Raw genomic sequence first — 13,127 nt, forward strand, 5'->3', positions numbered from 1 at the left:
TACAAGTAAGAAGAGAAGATTTATTAAAACTTACAGGCATCCCTGCATCTTTATTTCAACAGATCAACAGAACTATTAACTAATTGCAAACAAAAACCTTCACTACATGAATGACATCATGCAAGTGAGCGATAGCGGCTTCTGTTTACTAATATACAAACTTATCACTGATCAAAGATTATATAAAGCCCGGTATTATCAGAAAGGATAGGCGTCGTCATGCCCCTTGATGACCGGGCGTTTGGGACATGTCTTAGGAGAATTTCTTCCGAAGATCTTCAATCACCATCTTATCCAATTTAAAAGCTTTGGCAAGATAATCATCGCTAATAAGAGGATCAGAAGCAAAGATTGAACTAGGAACTATGGCAGATAAATAATTTGCGCCGTTGAAAACCTGGATTACTGTTGCACTAGTGTTTCCCACAGTATATTGAAAGCGAATATGACCTTGTGGAAAAAAAACACATCACCATCATTCAAGATTTTGGAAACGAGTTGAGTCTTTTGCAAGTTACTTGAATGAGGAACAAGAAAGCCAACATATAAACTACCCTCTAAGACAGTCAAGAGCTCAGAAAATTGAGGATGTGAATGAGGTGGTATGAGAGCTAATGGTTCGTTTATTAAACGAGCTATAGTAATACCAATAGTGTTGATTGCTGGAATTGTTCTTGCATCTACCACAGATGAATAGATACCATCATAGTTAGCCAATGGTTTAAATTGACTGGGATTAAGCGCTGATGAAGCAGAGAAATCATTTACATTTATAAGCCTTTGTCTTCGTATATCTTTTCCTTCTACAAAACTGCACGCATAGGTTAAACAACATTTTTATACGAGGTAGTTTGACTGGATACGAAATTTAAGGAATAAAGAAAGAAAGAAATTTGAAACTTATGGTTTTATAATATTTGTATAACTTTGAAACTTTTTATACTTGCAGTCAGGGGACGTACGCAGGATTTTTTGTAAGCGATGTCATAATTTATAGAAGAATAGGAATAATAACTTTAATTATCATATTTTTAGACAAGAAATAACTTTAGTTTATTGGTTTTGTTAGAAAAAGTCCTGAATTAAATTCTACTTCATCAAAAATTTTAATCACATATAGATTCTCTCAAATATTTGCAAAAAAGATGTTCTAGTTGAAGTTCAAACCTCTAATCTCTTAGAGTAAATTCAAGCACATAACCAATGTGCCCAGCGATAATTTATGCCAAGTGGTATCATTTTCCCTACTTATCCGCTTCCTCACAGTATTAATACATATATTTAGTAAAAAAACTCGACGAAGCGGTATCGCGTGACACCGCTTCGATAAATGTGCATCCGACCCTTCGTGTGATTTTAAACAAATTATAACATTTGTGTATCTATAAAAGTTTGTCATTAAGTATAAAAAAAAAAAAAGTTCAAGTTAAATTGTTTTTAAATTTAAAAAAGTATTATAATTTTTTGGAACATGCTAATAAAGAAATATGATGACTGAAATAGTGTAATGAAAACAACATAAATCCAGAAAGTGAGAACTAATATTGTTTGAAAAAGAATGAATTACCAGCAGCTTCAGGGCCTTTAAGATGATATGCACAAGCAAATGAAGAAAGGAAAATAGTGCAGATTAACAAGCATAGGATAATTGATATTGCACTAGTTGTTTCTGTTATAAATCTCTATTGCTGTAATACACAATTAAATCATTAAACTTTCTTAAATATATAAACAAAACAGAAAGTTAGTAACACTTGTTTAAAGAAATAAATTCTACAAAAAAATAGTGTAGGAACAAATCGAGCTCACTGAATATACAGTGTGTCCTTAAGAAAATTATTCCCCTTAAGTACCCGAGATGCTGGAATATATCCTCCCAGGATAGAACGATTTAACTCACCGGAGTGTTGGTACCAAAACGCCGGTGAACAGCGAGCCACTCGAATGCTGTAAAACACACTGGAATTTTTGTGCAGAAGAAGAAGAAGAAGATCAGAAAATTTCGTAAGGAAAGAGTTTGGGATTCAAAGTATATTTATAGAGTTGCTGGCATTATTTCTGAAAAGGTTTGCAACTTTTAAAATAATTCGGGAAAGAAAACGGGCCTGGCTGGATCGGGTCGCGGGTCATGGCTTATTCCGGATTGAATTTTTTCGTTAATTATTTAATTAATTAATTAAATAATTAAAAAGAATTTTGTCCAAAAAGATTAATCAATCAATCTTTGCCCGAAGCCGAAGCCGAAGCCGAAGCCGAGCGAGCGAGCGACGACGACGGCGCGAGGCTTGCCTTCTTCTTAACTCTTTAAGAGCTAGAAGAAGAGCAATTATATATATACCCATCAAAAGCCTTTTCTTCCTCCAATATGGGACAATGTCCCTTTGCCAAGGAGGAAAACTCAAATATTTTATTTTTCCTCCATTTCTCATTCACCCTCTTTAAGCTACACAAGCTTAAAATCCCAACAATCCTCCACATGAATGGGGAATGGCTATAAAATAAAGGAATGCACAGACACGTGTGTGTTTTACCTGCAAGAATTAATTGCATCTGGATAAGTAGGTTTCCCTTTGAACTTTCCATAGTGAACTTATATTGGATATACTCGGTCAATCGGTAGATTTGATATCTTTGAGCCGTCGAGCTTTGTTGTATACCTAGACAACATAAGTCACACAATCAATCCTTAACCATCTATGGTTCTCACAGTTGTGTTCGTTTCAGCCATGAACACCGCTTGGTTTCATGAGTGCTTAGAGAATCGGCCTTTACTTTCATTCCTCTTGAAGCGGCTTACACTTCACACTTACATAGGTAATTTCTAAACGTGTAATCCTATAGACACACATTTGGTCATATCCTGCCAGACTTAGCAAATCATTAAAAAAACTTTAAGCTTTTTTGACTCATCAAAAAGCCTTAATGCTTTACCTCGATTTCTGAACATTGTCTTCATCACAAGAATGGGTTGAGTTATTTGACAATGTTGAACCATCATTCATAACTTTGTTTGATCTCTTTGAACCTAGCTCGTGGGATCTCCAGTCTGCTAGGTAGAGTTACCGCCATGATGACTTGTCCTAAACCTTAACCCCATTCCTTTTGACGATCTTTCAACTGCCTCTCTAGATAGAACTTTTGTAAGTGGATCCAATACGTTATCTCTTGACTTTACGTACTCAATTATGATAACACCACTAGAGAGTAGTTGTCTAACGGTATTATGTCTCCATCGTATATAAAGAGATTTTTCGTTATATATAACGCTCCCTGCCCTGCCTATTGCCGCTTGACTATCAGAATGTATACAAATAGGTGCCAAAGGTTTGGGCCAAAATGGAATATCTTTCAAGAAGTTCCGGAGCCATTCAGCTTCTTCACCGGCCTTATCTAAAGTTATGAATTCAGATTCCATTGTAGAACGGGCGATGCACGTTTGTTTGGATGATTTCCAAGACACTGCTCCACCCCCAATTGTGAAAACATATCCACTCGTGGATTTAACTTCAGATGATCCAGTGATCCAATTTTCATCACTATATTCCTCGATCACGGAGGGATATTTGTTATAATGCAAAGCATAATTTTGGGTATGTTTGAGATACCCTAAAACTCGTTTCATTGCCATCCAATGTATGTGATTGGGATTACTTGTAAACCGACTCAGTTTACTAATAGCACATGCTATATCTGGGCGCGTACAATTCATGATATATATCAAACTTCTCAATATTCTTGCATAATCCAGTTGTGAGTCACTTTCACCTTCATTCTTTTGAAGTGCATAACTCACATCAATTGGAGTCTTGGCAATTTTGAAATCCAAATACTTGAACTTGTCAAGTACTTTTTCAATATAGTGAGACTGTGATAATGCTAGACCTTGTGGAGTCTTGTGAATTCTGATTCCTAAGATCACATCAGCAACTCCTAAGTCTTTCATATCGAATTTGCTAGCCAACATGCGCTTAGTAGCATTTATATCTGCCATGTTTTTGCTCATTATCAACATGTCATCAATATATAAACAAACAATGACTTCATGACCTGGAGTATTTTTAATGTAAACACATTTGTCTCACTCGTTGATTTTAAACCCACTTGCCAATATTATTTGGTCAAATTTGGCATGCCATTGTTTGGGTGCTTGTTTAAGTCCATAAAGCGACTTAACAAGTGTGCACACTTTTTTTTCTTTACCAGTTACCACAAAACCCTCAGGTTATTCCATGTAAATCTCTTCCTCTAATTCTCCATTTAAGAAAGCTGTTTTAACATCCATTTGATGGATTTCACCATACACAACCGCTAGTGCCACTAACACCCTAATAGATGTTATCCTCGTTACTGGCGAGTAAGTGTCAAAGTAATCAAGGCCTTCCTTTTGTCTATAACCTTTGACAACAAGTCTTGTCGTATATTTGTCAATAGTGCCATCAGCTTTCACTTTTCGTTTAAAGATCCATTTCGAACCTAAAAGCTTATTTCCCGGAGGAAGATCTACCAATTCCCATGTATGGTTATCCAAAATTGATTAAATCTCACTATTGACTGCCTTTTTCCAAAACGCTGAATCAGAAGATGACATAGCTGCTTTAAAAGTTTGAGGCTCATTTTCAAGTAAGAATGTCACAAAATCTGGTCCAAAGGAAGTAGATGTTCTTTGACGTTTGCTATGCCTTGGATCTTCTATACTTGGAGTATTTTCCTTTGGTTCTTCTCGAGGTCGTTTAGGTCTTTCACTTAATGACTCACATTCAGTTTTATACGGATAGATGCTTTCAAAAAATTTAGCATTATCTGATTCCATTACCGTATTAACGTGAATTTCGGGATTATCGGATTTATGAACCAAAAACCGACATGCTTTACTGTTTGTAACATATCCAATGAAAACGCAATCAACAGTTTTTGGTCTGATTTTAACCCTTTTAGGTAAAGAAACTTGTACCTTTGCTAGACACTCCCGCACTTTGAAATATTTCAAGTTGGGTTTTCTTCCTTTCCATTTTTTATATGGAATAGATTGCGTTTTGCTGTGGGGTACTCTGTTGAGTATTCGGTTAGCTGTAAGGATAGCCTCGCCCCACAAACTCTGCGGTAATCCGGAACTTATTAATAAAGAATTCATCATTTCCTTTAATGTCTGATTTTTCCTTTTCGCAATTCCATTGGATTAAGGTGTGTAAGGTACAGTACTTTGATGGATAATTCCATATTCCGAATATATTTCTGCAAACGAAAATTCATATTCTCCACCCCTATCACTTCTAATCATTTTGATCTTTTTATTCAATTGATTCTCCACTTCATTCTTGTATTGCTTAAATGCTTCAATTGCTCCATCCTTACTATTAAGCAAATAAACATAACAATATCGAGTGCAATCATCAATAAAAGTAATAAAATATTTTTTTCCACCTCGAGATGGTGTCGACTTCATATCACAAATGTCAGTATGAATTAAGTCTAAAGGATTTGAATTCCTTTCAATAGACTTATAAGGATGTTTTACAAACTTAGACTCAACACATATTTGACATTTTGATTTATTACACTCGAATTTAGGCAATACTTCTAAATTAATTAACTTCCGCAAGGTTTTGTAATTGACATGTCCTAAACGAATATGCCATAAATCATTTGACTCCAATAAATAAGAAGAAGCTAAACTTTTATTCATACTGTCAACAACCATTACATTTAGTTTGAAGAGGCCCTTTGTGAGGTAGCCATTTCTAACATACATTTCATTCTTGCTTACAACAACTTTATCAGAAACAAATACACATTTGAATCCATTCTTAACAAGCAAAGAAGTAGAAAATAAATTCTTCCTAATAGTAGGAACATGAAGAACATTGTTGAGTGTTAACACCTTGCCGAAAGTCATCTTCAGGAATATCTTCTCATAACCTTCAATCTTGGCTGTTGCAGTATTTTCCATGGAAAGCTCTTCTTCGGGACCAGCAGTAGAGTAAGTCACAAATGCTTCCTTGACAACACAAACATGTCGGGTGGCTCCAGAGTCAATCCACCACTCCTTCGGATTTCCAACTAGGTTGCATTCCGAAAGCATTGCACATAGATCATCAATGTCATCATTCTTCTCCACTATGTTGGCCTGTCCCTTCTTCTTATACTTTTTCGGAAGACGACAATCAGGGGCTTTGTGACCGATTTTTCCATAATTGTAGCAGCTTCCGTTGAATTTCTTTTTGTTCTGCTCCTTAGTCTGTCCAGAAGACCTCTTCCTTTTTGGAGCAGTCTCCTCAACGATATTATCTCCTATGATCGTTGAATTTCCACGAAACTTTTTCTCGGCTGTTTTGTTGTCTTCCTCAATCTTGAGACGAATCACAAGATCTTCCAACTTCATTTCTTTGTGCTTGTGCTTAAGATAGTTCTTGAAATCTCTCCACGAAGGAGGCAATTTTTCAATCATTGCAGCCACTTGAAATGCTTCATTCACGACCATACCTTTAGCAATAAGGTCATGAAAAATAAGTTGAAACTCCTGAACTTGGGTTACAACAGTTTTGTTGTCTATCATTTTATAGTCTAGAAACTTGGCAACCACGAACTTCTTCAAGCATGCATCTTCAGTCTTGTACTTCTTCTCAAGTGCGTCCTATAATTCTTTCGAAGTATTCATCGCACTGTACACATTGTACAAGTCATCCTCTAAAGTGCTTAAGACATAGCCTTTGCAAAGAAAATCTTCCTACTTCCACGCCTCAACAATCATGAATTTCTCGTTATCCGGCATGTCCGCATCAGGAACTGGAGGTTCTTCACTAGTGAATTTCTGCATACCAAGTGTGGTAAGCCAGAATAACATCCTTTGCTGCCATCCTTTGAAGTTGGCTCCGAAAAATTTTCCTGGTTTCTCTGCCGGTGGAACAGCTGTCCGGCTTGACGAGGCTATCGTTGTTGCCGCAACAGTTGCAGAAGAATTTCCGTTATCAATTGCCATTTTTAACTGTAAACAACAGAAGAGTTCAATTAATGGCAAAATCAGAACAGTAAACAATATTGTTATTAACAAAAAATAATATGTATAATAAATAAAACCGAAGTTTTTATATACTGTTTCACAGAAAAACGATGAAATTTTTATGTTCTTCAAATCGATTTATGAATTTTAATACTCTGATGAAGTTTTTTATATCTTCAAATCAGAATAGTAAAATTCAAAAGGAGTAGAAAATCACACATGTTTTAATCTCCCCAAACAAAATACAGAATATAATAAAATAATTTCCTTAAGATTGTTATAAATCTGTATTGCTGTAATAAACAATTAAATCATTAAACTTTCTGAAATATATAAACAAAACAGAAAGTTAGTAACACTTGTTTAAAGAAATAAATTCTGGAAAAACAGTGTAGGAATAAATCGAGCCCACTGAATACACAGTGTGCCCTTAAGGAAATTATTTTCCTAAAGTACCCGAGGTGCTGGGATATATCCTCCCAGGATAGAACGATTTAACTCACCGGAGTGTTGGTACCAAAACGTCGGTGAACAGCGAGCCACTCGAAGGCTGTAAAACACACTGGAAGCCGAAGCCGAAGCCGAGCCGAGCGAGTGACGACGATGACGGCGCGAGGCTTGCCTTCTTCTTAACTCTTTAAGAGCTAGAAGAAGAGCAATTATTTATATACCCATCAAAAGCCTTTTTTTCCTCCAATATGGGATAATGTTCCGTTGCCAAGGAGGGAAACTCAAATATTTTATTTTTCCTCCATTTCTCATTCACCCTCTTTAAGCTAGACAAACTTAAAATCGCTACAGTTTCCATAGCAAAAACTCCAGCTCTTACAATGTTGTTTTGCTTTGAGTTTGCTGTTTGTATTTCTTTCAAACAACTAGAGATGTCCGACTATTTATAGTTTCGATCTTGTTATTTTGTAAATGGAAATATTATGGTATTGGTAACTCAAATTATGAGTAGAATTCAATAGAGTTCTCAAAGTATCCGGTCAAAATATTTAACTTACTGCTTGTTTGGATGGTTGTTAGCTATTATATTGTATCGTATTGTTACTTTATATACAATGTTTGTTTTGATTTTTATTTAAATTTTATTGTATCGTATCGTTAAATCCGTCGTTACGAAATGACAAAAACTCTCACTTTATGTAACGACAAATTTGGTGTGGTCGTATCATTATCTTATTTTTTTCTCTCAACTTGTCTTTCCTTATTGTATTAAATAATTTTATTTTATCCTTTACTTTACCTTTTTATATAATATTTCTACCTCATACCTTATTTTTTCTTTTTATTATTGCAAGTTTGTTCTAAATATTATTGGTGCATGATATCATGAAACAACTGCAAATAATACAATCTATTCAAACATTATATACATCAAAATTAATCGTACAATACAATACTAAACTAGACATAACAACCATCCAAACAAGTTGTTAATTTCGATTAATTGAAGGCAATGCCAAATAGCACTTTTGTCTTTTGGTGTCTAATTTTGATAAAGAAGTCTAAACAAGGCTTTTAGCCCTTTAACACAGTTATACTGAAGGAAACATCAAACTCTATGCACAATTTAAGTAAAAACAGGACAAAACTAAGACTCAATACCCCTAAAAAGTAGGTACCCAGCAAAAACAAGAACAAAATTAGCTGACATTTCTTCATTGAGTAAAAAATGTAAACCTATTATCCCTTCCGTTCTAATTTATAGTCACATAAATGTCTATGACTTATTTTAGAATACAAATTTCAAAGTCTTTTTTAAACTCTATATCCAGTCAAATCACACCACATCAAATAAAACCAGGGGGTTAATTGTTTTATTTACTTTGGTCACTTCTAAACACACAAATCAAGAGAGAAATATTTTGCCTTCTATGATCCTCTTTTCTTTAATTAGTTTCCAATCAATGAATTAGAAGTGTATGTGTCACGGCCCAAAATTCCCACCTTCGGGATCGTGATGGTGCCTAACATTTCACTTGCTAGGCAAGCCAACATTAGAATAATATTAGTTATTTTTAAACAATTTTTAAATTAATTAATAACAAAGAAACAAATGCGGAAGTAAAGTCTGAAAAAAGTAGTGAATAATCCATAATAATAGCGATGTCTAAATACCATCCCAGATTTGGTGTCACAAGTGCATGAGCTACTAGAATAATACAATTAAAGGTCTGAATGAAAATAAAGCTGCATGAAAGAAATACACAGCTATGATAAAGTGGAAGGGGACTTCAGAACTACGAACGCCATGCAGCTATACCTCAAGTCTCCTATGAATAGCCGAATCCGAGCAAATCTACTATACGTCACTGGGACCAACTCCAGTATCTGCACAAGAAATGTAGAGTGTAGTATGAGTACAACCGACCCCATATACCCAGTAAGTGCCGAGCCTAACCTCGGCGAAGTAGTGACGAGGCTAAAGCACGTCACATACATTAATCTGTACGCAATAACAATAATAACAACAAAAATAGAAATAAAACAAGTATCTCTTTTCAACAGTTGAAGCCAACTCGGCAGTCATAACCAATTATTATTTCAATCAGTTTCCGTTGCGGCGTGCAACCTGATCCCACAATATATTCATATTTAATTCTGTTGCGGCGTGCAACCCGATCCCAATATATCTTTTCAATCAATTCTGTTGCGGTGTGCAACCCGCTCCTCCAATATATTCATTTCAATCAATTATGTTGCGGCGTGCAACCCGCTCCTCCAATATATTCATTTCAATCAATTCTGTTGCGGCGTGCAACCCGCTCCTCCAATATTGTCATGACCCAAAATCGGTTAAAGATCGTGATGGCGCCGGACTCCACTATCAGGAAAGCCAACACTAAATAGTTAATTAAATCCTCATTTTAAATATTTTTTAAATCGTAAATTTACTTCAATTTAACTAGTAAAAGATGATATTTTTTTACAGAATAATTAATAATGTTTTCCAAATTTCAATGCTAAACACCCCATACTCATTTCAAAATCCGAAGTCACAAGTGCATGAGCAATTTTTAGGAATTTAAAATAAAATACAATAACTGTCCGGAATACAACTTTGGACAGGAAGACAATACAATACTCTGAATGAGACTCTGTTGGATGTGGGTCGTACATAAGCTGCAGCTCACCTAATTCCCCATAACGACCGCGCCTCTGCGCCCACAAGGCCACTAGTCATATATGTACATGTACAAAACGTGCAGCAAGTGTAGTATGAGTACGTAAATCAATGCGTACTCAGTAAGTATCCCGCCTAACCTCGAAAAAATAGTGACGAGGGGTCGACTCGGACACTTACTATGGGCTATAATCAATATACCGATGATATGTTAAATTATGAATTTTTGTGAAGCAGCGGTAAACACAATAACATGAGGCAGGTAAATAATTCTCTTGTTAATAGGGGATTTCCAAATTTATTTTCATCTTTTAATAATTTATATCTCCGGCCAATGAGGCCATATCAATTTATCAATTTATCTCAGACCAGGGAGGCAACATCGTTATTTATAAATTTCAAGGCAAGCAATACAAGCATACACAAATCATGCCGAGATCGTACGACCCGATTCAATAAATATTTAAAATATGCACTGCCAGAGGATCGAATGACGCGAACCATAGATGCATCTATTTACTACCGAGGCGCTCGGCCCGATCCACAAATAACAATTATTTTCAAGAAAACACAAGTTTCTCATTAACAGTCAAGTATCTTATACAAACCTTCAAGTAAGTGAATTTAACTTTATACAATTTTTTTTTATCAATTTCTATCATGACTAAGTGATTATATTAGCAAGTAAGGGCACAAACATTCCAAGTATAGCATGATACGGTCCTAAACTACCCGGACAATAGCATAATAGTAGCTACGTATGGACTCTCTTCACCTCGTACGTACGTACGTAACCCCCACAATTAGATACAAACCTTAGTTTAATACACCTATGGGGTTAATTCCCTCTTACAAGGTTAGAAAGGAGACTTACCTCGCTCCGAAGTTCATAACCGGCTCCCAAGCCATTCAATCAACTCAAATCGATGCCCAATGCTCCAAAACTAGTCTATAAATGAGCAAATCCATAAATATATACTCCAATACTCATTATAATCCAATTTATAACAATTCCCAACTTCGTTCGAAAAGTCGATAAAAACCACCCTCGGGGCCACATGCCCTGATTCTGAAAATATTCGAAGATAAACTTTACCCATAACCCCACGAACTCAAATATATAATTTGTTCTCCATTTCATACCCAATTTCGTGATCAAAATCCAATAATACCAATTTCTAGGTTTCCTACCAAAACCCCACAATTTCTACAAAATTTTCATGTCTAAATCCATATATAAACCATGTATTTAACTCACAATGTGTGAGAATTACTTACCTCATAATAGATGATGAAATCTCCTCTTCAAAAGCTCCAAAATAGCCCAACCAAAATAAAATGTGGAGGAAAATGGCCAAATCCCGTATATAAATCTTCACTGCCTAGGTCCGCCCTTCTTCGCGATCGCGGAAAGACCATCGCGATCACGAAGGCCAAAGACACACTGTCCCCAAATTTCCTCTATGCGTTCGCGTTCCTCACGACACGTTCGCGAAGCTTTCCGCCCTCACTGCTTCGCGTTCGCATACCCAGCCTTACGTTCGCGTAGGCCAAACATCCTCAGGTCCAGTCCAAATTTCTTCTATGTGTTCGCGACTCCCCACTCGCGTTCGTGTAGGTTCCTCAAGTTCTTCACCGCGTTTGCATCCTCAAGAATGCGTTCGCATAAGGCAAAACAAATCCATGGTCCATCAGTTCCTTCTTCGTGATCGCGTACATGCACCCGCGATCGCGATGCATAACACCAGCCGCCCCAAATTACTCTACGCGATCATTGACTTCCTATCGCGATCGCATATAAGGAAACTAGCAACAACCATGACAGCAACTTCAGCAGATCCCCCAAGTCGAATTTCAATCCGTTAACCATCCGAAATCCACCCGAGGCCCTCGGGACCCCAACAAATCATACCAATCAGTCCCATAACACATTACGAACTTGCTCGAGCCTTCAAATCACATCAAAATCATGAATCGCACCCCAATTCAAACTTAATAAAATTTGAAACTTCAAACTTCTACAATCGATGTCGAAACCTACCACATCATGTCCGATTGACCTCAAATTTTGCACACAAGTCACATTTGACATTACGGACCTACTCCAACTTCCGGAATCGAATTCTGACCCCGATATCAAAAATTCCACTTCCGGTCAAACTTCTCAAAAACCTTCAAATTTTTAGCTTTAGCCAAATGACTCCAAAACTAAAAATGACCTCCGGACATTCGAATCCACTTCCGGATGCTCTCTCAATACCAGAATCGCTATATGGAGCTATTCCCAGGCTCGTAATCCTAAATGGACATCGATAACATTGAATTGTACCTCAACTCAAATTTATGAAATTCTTCCAAAATGTCAACTTCCACAATAGGCGCCTAAACGCTCCCGGGTCATCCAAAACTCGATCCGGAAATACGCCCAAGTCCAAAATCATCATACGAACCTGTTGGAACCTTCAAATCCTGATTCTGAGATAGTTTACTCAAAAATTCAACCTTAGTCAATTCTTCCAACTTAAAGCTTTCGAAATGAGAATTTTCTTTTCAAATCAACTCTGAACTTCCGAAATTTCACTTCCGACCACGCGTACTAGTCATAATACCTGAAGTGAAGTTGCTCATGGCCTCAAACTGCTGAACGGTGCGCTAGAGCTCAAAACGACCGGTCAGATCGTTACAAATATATTCATTTTCAATCAATTTTGTTGCAGCGTGCAACCCGCTCCTCCAATATATTCACTTTCATTTCCGTTGCGGCGTGCAACCCGCTCCTCCAATATATTCCTTTACCAATTCTTATAAAAGAAATTACTCCAATAAATGCAATAATTAATATAAAATTATAAGACAACAAGCATACCATAATTATGTTTTATTAGAAATTAGTGATAACAAGTAACAATTAATTGTGGAAAATAAGGATGTAATAGGCATTTTAATAATTAGTATGCTAAACGTCAAGTGGCAATTAAGTCACATAAATTATATAAGCAT

General features: G+C 36.3%; 1 pseudogene; it reads right to left on the reverse strand.

Annotated features, from left to right (window-relative positions):
- Positions 1-253: 253 nt before the first annotated feature.
- Positions 254-2,583, reverse strand: LOC104100817 (putative germin-like protein 2-1; annotated as a pseudogene).
- Positions 2,584-13,127: the final 10,544 nt, after the last annotated feature.

The sequence above is a fragment of the Nicotiana tomentosiformis genome, chromosome 9, assembly GCF_000390325.3.
Source record: "Nicotiana tomentosiformis chromosome 9, ASM39032v3, whole genome shotgun sequence".
Lineage (NCBI taxonomy): Eukaryota > Viridiplantae > Streptophyta > Magnoliopsida > Solanales > Solanaceae > Nicotiana > Nicotiana tomentosiformis.